Raw genomic sequence first — 11,281 nt, forward strand, 5'->3', positions numbered from 1 at the left:
ATGAGGAATAACCTACCACTGCCTTCCACAGAGGCATTTAAGAAAATGAAAACCATCTTCTCTCCTAGCTCCCTCCCTCCTTCCCCCCCCCCCCCCCATTCTCTGCCCATCTCCCTGGAATGCTGAGGTCCAAAGCACTTAGGGAAGAGAGAACCAGTGGGACAGAGGCTGCGGCTGGGACCAAAAGCCTCAGCTGTCGAGTCTGGGGCAATTTCGGAGTGCCACTTCTGACTCCATGAATGGTCTCCTCTCACCCAGGCCAAGTCCTCCAGGTGCCAGTGCACCTTGGGGGCCACCACTCCAGATCACCACGGATCATCGTGCTCTCCAAAGCCCTTCCTCACCCCTGCCTGTGTTCCCTGGGTCTCCACTCACTGCTCAGACCCCAGCTTCCACCAGGCTGCTCAGCCTGCATCTGCCTGGGCGAGGGAGGAAGGGGCTTCCCACACCCTTGTGACTCACTGACCTTTGCCGTCCCCGTGAAGCGCTGGGGGGCCTCATTCCGGTGCTTGCTGAGGCTGTGACTCTTGGGGTCATCCTGTGTCACTGGACTGTGAAAGGAAACAACTGTGATGAGATGGAGTACCTGAGGGCAGAGAGGGGTCTCAGCGTCCCTTCTGCCAGCCTGTCATTTGATGGGTGAGGGGACCGAGGTCCGGAGAGTGGGGATGAGTTGCTCATGGTCTCCAGCCAAGGAGGATGTGTGTATGTGGCAGGGGAAGCAGTCAGTCAGATCCAGTCACCCCACCATCACCACCCTCCCTCCCTCTTCTCCTCTTGCCTTCCCTCTACAAAGCCAAAACAACATGAAGAGAGCTGAGCCAATGCTGGGGGCCAAAGGACGACCCACAGAAGCTTCAGGAGATGCCTCCCTCAAAAGCCGTGTACAGCCTGGCCAGCGTGGCTCAGTGGTTGAGCATCAACCTATGAACCAGGAGGTCACAGTCCTATTCCGGGTCACGGCAGATGCCGGGGTTGCGGACTCGATCCTCAGTTGGGGCGCACAGGAGGCAGCCGATCAATGATTCTCATCATTGATGTTTCTATCTCTCTCTCCCTCTCCCTTCCTCTCTGAAATCAATAAAAGTATTTTTTTAAAGCCGAGTACAATCGTGGGTGGGCGGATAACGGCTTCTCCCAGCCCAGCAACACTGCCCACCACCCACTCATTTTGGAGGACTTGAGCATTTTTATTTAAAGCATTCCGTTTGTCTCGGTTTATTTATATATTCTAAATTTTTATTATGAAAAGTGTTAAACATACACAATGGAGATAATAGAATAATAAACCCCATGGGCCCTTCACCCAGATTCAACCCCATCAACAATTATCAACCCATGGCCAGCCCTGTTGCAGCTCCACTCTTTCAGCCCCCACCATCAGTCTAAAGCAGGCGTCCTCAAACTACGGCCCGCAGGCCACATGCGGGTGTTTTTGCCATTTTGTTTTTTTACTTTAAAATAAGATATGTGCAGTGTGCATAGGAATTTGTTCATAGTTTTTTTTTAAACTATAGTCCGGCCCTCCAACGGTCTGAGGGACAGTGAACTGGCCCCCTGGTTAAAAAGTTTGAGGAACCCTGGCTAAAGCAAGTCTGAGATGCCCTGTTGTCCTTAAATATCTCAGTAAGCGTTTCTGGAAGATAAGGACTCTTTAAAATAAAACATATTGGTTGCATTATCTTAAAACAATAGATTTAAAGAACTTAACCTGGCCCAGCCAGTGTGGCTCATGTTTGAGCATTACCCTATGAACCAGGAAGTCATGGTTCGATTTCCAGTCAGAGCACATGCCTGGGTTGCAGGCTCAGTTCCCAGTGTGGGGTGTGCAGGAGGCAGCCAATCAATGTTTCTCGCTCATCATTGATGTTTGTATCTCTCTCTCCCTCTCCCTTCCTCTCTAAAATCAATAAAAATATATTTTAAAAAATAATAATTTAGCCTGTCCTTTGGAGAAAACCCTGATAGTCTGAAATCACAGAGAAACCATTGGTTCTAGTTTGGGATTTCAGGTTCGCTCTCCTGGCAAATGCTGCAGGGGACAGAAGACGTGTGACTCCCCTGGCTGCATACTCATGAGCACCCCTCCAAGCGTCACACCCCACACATGCCTCCTCCCGGGGTGGGTCACACGACAGGGGCACTTTAGTAGGAAAGCTGGTTGTGTTCCATGTTCTTTGCACTATTTTCCGGGTGTGCACACACATCAAAGGGGGAGGGGGTTGGAGAGTATTACAAGGGCCTCTCAATTTCCACTTTATGCAAATCTGTGATGTTGGAATGTGACAAATGGGCACGCATCGCTTTTATTACTGACAAAAGTAATATTTAGGTTGTGCCCAGTTTCTTCACTAGAATAAACAACACCCCAAACTGTGAACATGGTCTGATTGTGTGTGTGTGTGTGTGTGTACTAGTAAAAGCTTAGAAAAACACCGGTCAGTGTTAACAGTGCCTAGCATTAAGTGATGAGAGCATGGACATTTAAAATCTTTCTTTAGACTTCTCTGCATTTTCCAACTTTTTACAGTGATCACAAATTCCTTTCGTAAATGGGGACAATTTTTAAATTTGAAAATGAATAAACAAAGCGATGCACAGTCACCTTTCTCCCCAGGTTAGCAGGTTTCCTTAGGCTAGCTGTTGGGAGATGGGTGACCAGAAGCCAGATGAGCATATGAAGGTTCTGGATACTGACTGACAAACGATTGCACTGTCCACTCGGACACTCCGTGCAAGTTGGGTAACCACAGCTGTGCTTGGTCCTGCTTGGTCCTTCGTGGGAACAGGGGACCCTTAGGACCTGCCCTCTGCCAGCGTGGTGCTCGCTCAGACCCAGAACCAGAGCTGCAGTCTGGTTTGGGGGGAGAAGGGGCTGACCTGGCCCTGACTCTCCTGCTGTTCCCACTCCTCCCTACCCAACCGCCGAGGGAGGGGGTCAGGGAGGAGCTCTGGAAAACGGACCTCTTTTGTAAAACAAGAACCTTCTAGCTCTCTTATATCTGGCCTAAAGGGTGCAGCAGCCCCAGTGCTGAAAGGTCTAGCAAGCACCCAGGTGCCCAAACACCCACAACTCCCACTCCAGCCCTCCTCGACGCGGCTCGCGGGCGCACGCGGGGCTTCCCTGGGTTCTGTGGCTACTGCATTGCAACCTCTTAGGCGTCCCAACCGAGGAGAGAGCACTTTCGGCGAACCCTCATCGGAATCCTGCAGGAACGGGTATTCCAACCCTCCTATTTTCACGGGAAACCGACGCTCAGAGAGGGTCAGTGCCACGTCGGGCTGGAGCCCGGTGCCCGCGCGGAGCCGCCCGCCTCCCTCCCGGGGCGGACCCGGCCGGTGGCAGTACCTGGCTCGGCGGGAGCCGCAGGCCGGCTGCGGCCGCAGGATCTTGCGGAGAAGCCCGCAGAGCCGGGGCCGGGCCGCCTCGCACGCCGCACCCAGGCCCTCGCGCATGGTACCCGCTGGGCGCAGTTCGAAGGGTTCCCCTCTCCGCTCCACGCCAGCCGCTTTATAGCCGCCCGCCCCGCAGCCCCGCCCCGGGGAGGAGCAAACAGGAAAGTCGGCCGGGACTGGGCACAGGCTCCATCCAGCCCGTGCACAGCCCCGGGCCAGAGGGTCAGAGGGCCAGAGTGTCCTGGTGGGACCCGCATGCCCGCAACAGGCGTCCGTTCGCAGGGAAGTCTGCCCTTTGGATGCCACTAGACTTTCTCTGGGCTAAGCCCCCTGGGCAAGGACCGGGAGGTTGCACAGTAGTGCTTTACAGTTTACAAAGCAAACCTTATCCTGTTATGTCATCTCCTCCTTACTGAATCCACTCAAGAAGGTAAATCCATATTGCCATCCCCGCTTTATTGGGGAGGGGCGGGACAGAGAGGTTAACGATCTTGCCCCAGGCCACACAGCAGCCCCAGGGTCAGCGCCCAAGCTCTCTACCCCACCCCCCCCACCCCCCACCCCCCCACACACCTCGCAGGGCTGCCCTGGGAAGTGTATTTCTTTTCTGCACATTCAGTGTGATTCCAGGGAGGAAGCCAAAGAAAGAGGAGGACTGGGAATCACTTTTAGTGGGAGACATGGGGGGCGGGCAGTTGCACCAGGAGCCCCCTCAGGTCCTTTCCCAGATCCTGGTCCTTGCAATCTGGAAGGCACAGGGCCTCTTGACTTTGCTCCGCAGGAAGCAGGAGAACTCCTGGGGTCCAGAAAGACAGAGCAGCAGGCCCCCCGACAGTAGAGTACACAGAGCCCTCCTGGACTTATTCCAGTACATTTAACCCCAACCCAGAATACAGTGGAATGAAAGAAGGTACACATTTACTCTGAGCCAACTGCAACCCAGCTCAACTGTGTTCCAAGTCACATACAATAGGTTCTGGGTCTTATTTTTTTATACCTGAATGGTTTTGGAAATGACTTTTAAAAATCAAAATATATTAATTGGTTCCCATTGCTTTCGGTATAAAATCCCCTTTGCAATGCTGCTTCCTCTTCCAGTAATATCCTCCCCCACCCCTTGCCCCCAGCTCCCTGCAACTGTAGGTTGCAGTCCAGCTGGGCCTACCTCAGAAGAGCTCCTAGAGCCTGGGCATTCTCCTGTCACCTCCTACCTCTGTCCCAGCCCAGCCCAATTTATGGAGCTCGTTAACCCCCCGTTCTGCATGCACTCCTCCCCAGACCAATGAGGAAGGCACCATTTCCCCCACCCCTCCCTGACAGCAGGAACTGGGTCTCTTCTCTCTCCCTTTCCCAGCCCAGCACATGGTAGGCCCTCAAGGAGAACCCATATACTGTAGAGCTTATGAGTTTGAATTTGGTTCAAACCTCAGTTCCACCACTTTCCAGATATTGACCTTGAGTAAATAATTCAACCTTGTAAAAAAAACAAAAAGGATAATAAGATGTTGGCCAGGGTGCTGCCCCAGTTCTAACCATTCTCAAGTCAAGGATTCCACATTCCCTTCCCATATACTTCCCCTAGAGAGTCCCATCTCCTTGCGGGCCAGGACTGTGCCATGTCCCCTCCTTCATCACACAGCATCAGGCACAATGAGGCACACAATAAACAGTGGTTGCATCAAATTCCAACAGGTACATCCAAGAAGCAACTAGATCAGACCTGACATCCAAGATATGTCCTCCAGTGAGAAGCCAGGGTCAGAGAGAGGAACTATGAGTTGGTGGCGAAGGGTGGGGGAATGAAAGCAGAGAGGAGATGAGCAGACGGTGGAGGTGGCAGGGGAAAGCTTACCTGTTGGGAGCACGGATGGCTTCTCCGATATTGTTGTTGATATCTGGTTCCTTCGTCAAGAGTGACTTAGCTTTGAACAGAAACTTCCAGTGATGAGCCATCTCTGTGGTCTTGCAAAGCAGGTCACTTCTCTGGATTTGAACTCAGAGGTTCTTCACTGTGGGGCTGAGGAAAGGGAAGGAGATGGTGACAGAAGGTTGATGAAGCGTTTACAGAACTGGGCCTTCTCAATCGGGTTGGTTTACTAAAGGATCACACAAAAGCTAACGTAGGTCTTGAACAGCCACTTCAGCAATGCTGGCTTTGGGGATCCTGCGGATATAGACTCTCATTCTACAAAGCTACATAACAATCTAAAGGAAAAATGCTGGGCCGTAGCTCAAAGGTCAGGGTACAGCCCCTGAGGGGTTCCTTTACAGGACCTGCTAGCCCACCTGACTTGAGCAAGAGTTATCGCTGATTGGCCCTGAAACCTGGGCGCCTTTGCCTGAGGCTGCAAGATCTTCTCCAGCAGCTCTAATTAGCAACGGCCAACTGTCGGTTTTACACGGGTTACTGGGGAAGGCACTCAAATTGTAGCTGCCTTTCTTTTAAGATGTTGCAATTGTTGTCATTTGGGAGGGAAATAATTATTTGTGAAAAATGCACTCAACTCTTAATATTTGAGATCAATCGTATTCTTTTAAAAAGACTAAAAGGACACCTAAGTACCTGGCCGGTGTGGCTCAGTGGTTGAGCGTTGACCTATGAACCAGGAGGTCACGGTTCGATTCCCGGTCAGGGCACATGCCAGGGTTGCAGGCTCCATCCCCAGTAGGGGGCGTGCAGGAGGCAGCTGATCAATGATTCTCATCATTGATCTCTCTCTCTCTCTCTCTCTCTCTCTCTCTCTCTCTCTCTCTCTCTGAAGTCAATAAAAGTATATTTAAAAATTAAATAAGTAAGTAAGTAAATAAATAAAAGGAAACCTAAGTGGAGGCCCAGGTCTGGGCTGGGCTGCAGCCAGCATACCTCCTCACTGGAAAACCCCTTACAGTGGGAGGCAATGTGGTCCAGGTAAGCATTCCAGAGCCCCTACTGGTTACATGACCTGGACCAAGTTATTTAACGCAGACTTATTTCTTCATCCATAATATGGGCTTAACAAATATCCATCTGAAAAGAATTTATTCAGGAGGGGAGAGGTGCATGTTATAAGAATTGGATAAGATAATCTATGTGTTGTTTTTTAAAAAATCTTAGATTACTTTCCACTCTCCAGTCTGAAATTTCCAAAAAGTGTTTTTCTTGAAATGTAGCAACCTCAGCAAATTTTTGCAGGAAAAAGAAAAATCTGAATAAGATGCCCTGTTCCAATGGCCAGGCCTCTTGTTGACATTTCTCAGGCTTTCCACCAGTTTATCTTTGCAGGCAGAAAATTCCCAAAGTTTTCTGAGCCTTCCCAAACAGGAAGAAGCAAACCCTCTCCAAACAGCAGCTTCCCCAGAAATGAAGACAACTCACCTCTCGGCTGTGCTGCCTCGACAGACAAGCAAACTGGGGAGAAGACCTGAGCCTTGAGACCTTCGGAACCGTCTATAACTGCCCTCACCAAGGCTGGCTGAGAGGTTTTAAACCAACGATGCTGAGTTTCCTAGGGCCAGAGAGCCTTAGTCTTCAACTCGTTGCAAAGTTATGATCACACTGGAAAGCTAAGAGGTATTTATATCCCCCTGTGCTGCTCAGGGAGCCGTTTTTGCATAAAGGTCCTTTTTTTTTCCAAAGGGAGTTTCCCGGGCTGGGTGTGCAGTTAGCTCATTTATGATGAGAACTCCTGGCCCATGGGTGACTTGACTCTGCTGTGACATCACCCCGTGTGGTAGATGCTCGATAAATCCACCTCTTCCTGGTCCCAGGTCCAAGGCAGTTAAGTAGCTCCTTAGCAGGTAGCAAGGATGATTAAGGGGTCATCCTGGAGCCAGGTTTTATTTTGGTAAGCCCACAGTGCTTCACTTTCAACATCTGGGGATTTTTTTAAAAAAAAATCTCAGCAGGTGGCTCTGGTTAATTCCTGTCCAGCCTTTCAGTTTTCCAGTTTGTGGCAGGAGTCCAGGAAGCTGGGAGCAGTGACAGTATGGAATACACTGGAAAATGCCCGATTACAGCAGGCCAGTGATGCTGGGTGGTGCCAGTGTTCCAAACAGGTCCCGGAAATATTCAGCTTGAGGTTGTGGGAAGGGAAGAGGAGCCATTGGCACAGAGAGACCTCTCAGATGGTGGTGTCACTAACGTCTCACCCTGCAGCTCTACATAAGCTACGGTAGAATTATTTTCTACAGAGAAAAAATTCCTTCGTGATCATAGACTTTATCATATAACTTCTAATATGGAAACCATTTTTTAATTTATTTTTTTAAATTATAAGCTTTTTTATAATTTCACTTATTATAGTACTTCAAAGAAAATATTGCTATATGGTATGAATTGTTCCATTAGAAAAGTAAAATAGCCCTAGCTGGTTTGGCTCAGTGGATAGAGCATCGGCCTGCAGACTGAATGGTCCCAGGTTCGATTCCCCGTCAAGGGCATATGCCCACGTTGCAGGCTCAATCCCCAGTAGGGGGCGTGCAGAAGGCAGTCGATCAATGATTCTCATCATTCAGGTTTCTATCTCTCGCTCCCTCTCCCTTCCTCTCTGAAATCAATAAAAATATATTTAAAGAAAAGTAAATAACAACTACATTAGGGAAGAGTACAAAAATGGAAGGAAAAAACACACACACCCTGGATCTCACTAACTAAAGCATCTCGGCCATCATCCATTCATTTCCTTGCCATCTTTCCCAAATTAAATGCAGCATTATGATGAATTGAATTTGTTGAAGACAAAGTTACCAAAAAAAAGACATGAATAGGATCTTTGTTAATTGAATAAATGAATGAAAATAGTAGTCGACTGCAATGAGTTTCAACATACCAAAGCCATCCTCTTTGAGACTTCAGCCAGTTTGTTCAAGAAAACCAGTATTGCTTGAGGAAAGATCAAGTCCCTGAGCCTAAGGAGTGCAAAGCCTAAAGAAAGGAATGAACAATTATGTACATGGAGTGATGGAGGGATGGAACGGCACCAAAGTAGGTGAATCTGCATTGCTCAGGGAAGGTTCACAAGGTAGAGGACTCTAGAGCAGCGTTTTGTGGGATGATTAAGAGTTCGTTTCACTCTAACTCCTGTACCTGCTTTCACATATTTTGGCTATACCTGCAGCAAATACATGTATTAACTTCTTAAACAACCCTACGAGGTGGGTACTATTACTTGCCTTTCATGGAATCCTCTAGAATCCCATCTACTTGGCATCAGAACACCTGGTTGGTTTTGCTTCAGAAAATGCAGTTATTCAATCCGTTAAACATGTGATTGCATGGGCAGTGAAATCCCAGGACGTGCGTGCACTGCCCTTCACTTGAGGCTGATGCATGGCTCACTCTCTTGGATGCTCCCACCCTGGATGGAGAGGACCGCTCCCAGATGCAGTCCCTGGGGCACCTTTACGTCCTCATTATCTTGGCAGCTTACCTCCTCAAGGGGCCTCCCTTGCATGACCCACCCCAAGTGTGTGATGCTTATAACCACCCAGCTACCTGTGTGTCCATTGCCTTCTTTGATTCCTCATACCCTGAACAGGTGTGGAAATCCAGGCACCTGGAGTCTCAGGTGAGTCTGTGGCACAGAAAGGCAGGAACCCAAATCTCTTGACTGGCTCCCCTCTGAGTCTCCCCTACCCATAGGGGTAGGGACTGTGCTGTCCTTACCACCAATATCCCCAACACCTACTGATTGGCACAGAGTGGCACTCACAAAACCATTAGCCGAAGGTATGATAATGGGATGATGAATGAATGAGGAGTGGTGTTAATCAAAGGGTGTCTGGGTTGCCTGTGTTGGTGGCGGTGGGAATGGTGGGGTCAGACGGGACCTGGGTTCAGCAACCTCGGTACTTGGGTTCTGGCTGGGAAAGAATTCAGAGCCAAGACCCAGACTATAAGAGCACATCACAGTGGTTCTCAACCTTCCTAATGCCTCGACCCTTTAATACAGTTCCTCATGTTGTGGTGACCTCCAGCCATAAAATTATTTTCGTTGCTACTTCATAACTGTAATTTTGCTACTGTTATGAATCGTAATGTAAATATCTGTGTTTTCCGATGGTCTTAAGCGACCCTGCTAGCGGTTCTCAACCTGTTATGAAGTAGCAACGAAAATAATTTTATGGTTGGGGGTCACCACAACATGAGGAACTGTATTAAAGGGTCACGGCATTAGGAAGGTTGAGAACCACTGATTTAGAAAGTCACAGAAGTAAGAAGTGAGTGGTAGAAGAAATGGGCTCAGGAAACAAGTTTCAGAGACAAAAGAAAGGCCTCTGGAGCCTAGGAGAGAGGAGGGTAAAGGTAATTCACCCGGGGCAGGGGGGTAGCGAGGAGAGAGGAAGGCAGGAAAAAGGCAAGGGCCTGCCTCCGGGAGGGAGTCCTCTGTCCTAAGGGCTTTTAAGGGTGGAGATTTTAGGGAAGGTCCCACGGGATGATCTCAATAGAACATTCATCAGTTTTGCAAGTGTGTGTCCTTTCAGGGTCCCGATCTCCACTAAATAGTTGGCACCAGAGCAGGGGGTCCTTAGTCAACGCAGCTGGTCCTGAGGTCAGCCACGGCATCACTTGTCTGGTTTTGCTGCTTTTCTAGGCCTGGAGCTGAAACACAACTGGGGCCTAGATGTTATCCCTATGGAGGAAAGGTCAGGGGTCTAACCCACATGACCAGAGATATGGAAGGTCTGGGCGTCCAAACCGCATGACCAGCAATATGCTAGGGCAGAAAAGGGTCACCCAAAGGGTGAGTCCTCATTTTGCCAGTTTTGTCTGTTGCTAGACACCCGAGGCTGACCTTCTGCACCTGGCCCATTGTCCTTGCTCTGCTCATGTCTGTCTAACTGCCTCCCACACCTGGTGCAAGGCAAAGGCTTAGTAATCATTTCCCTGTGATTCTAGGAAAGTTATGAGCCTGAGTTTCAAGGCTACCACATCACCTCAGGCCGTGCTCTAACCCGTCATCCGCCAAACGTGGCACTCTTGGCCCGCGGCAGGGTTTAGGTCGGCAGTTACTGTCCAATCGGAGCACCAGGCTTTGAGTACATGGCTGGAATTCACTTGAAAGGTCATGGGTTCTCGGAATAGACTACTGAGTTGCTGTGGGACCTCAAAGAAGCCCCACTTTTAAAAAATATATATATATATATTATTGATTTTTTTTTACAGAGAGGAAGGGAGAGGGATAGAGAGTTAGAAACATCGATGAGAGAAACATCGATCAACTGCCTCCTGCACATGCCCCACTGGGGATGTGCCCGCAACCAAGATACATGCCCTTGACCAAAATCGAACCTGGGACCCTTCACTCCGCTCTGAGCCAAACCGGTTAGGGTGAGCCCCACTTTTTACATGACAAAGGGCGGCCACGATAAAGTGGGGAATGAGATATAAGAAAACGCTTTGAGCTGTGGTGCAAAAAGGCAGCCAAGCAAGCCTTGTTGGTCCCTGCTGTGTCAGAGAATAATAATTTACCTTTTGACAAAGAGCAAGCAGGTAATATGAGCAAGAAGGGTAATGTAAGTGTTACCCTTCTGCAGACGGGCAGGGCTCCACCACATTTGCTTTGAAATCCCTACTCTTTCTCTTTTTGTAACACTGCATTCAGTTATTTTTTTTTTAATTGGGATAAAACTCACATAACATAAAATTCATCCATTTAACTATTTTAAAGTGTACACGTCAGCGGTTTTTGATGTGCTCACAATATTGTGTGTAACTGTCTCCACTATCCCAAAGCTCTCTTCATTGATGAGCAGCGAGGAGGGGAGTAAAAATAACAAGAAGGATTGTGACACACAGATAGGGTAAGAGGGTCACCCTGGACGCACAGCAGGCAGTCTCAGAGCCAGGACAAACAGGGAGTCCTGATGCCCAGCCAGAGCTCTAGTCTGTGGGTCCAGGGCCGGC

The sequence above is a fragment of the Cnephaeus nilssonii genome, assembly GCF_951640355.1.
Source record: "Cnephaeus nilssonii genome assembly, chromosome: 19".
Taxonomy (NCBI): Eukaryota; Metazoa; Chordata; class Mammalia; order Chiroptera; family Vespertilionidae; genus Cnephaeus; species Cnephaeus nilssonii.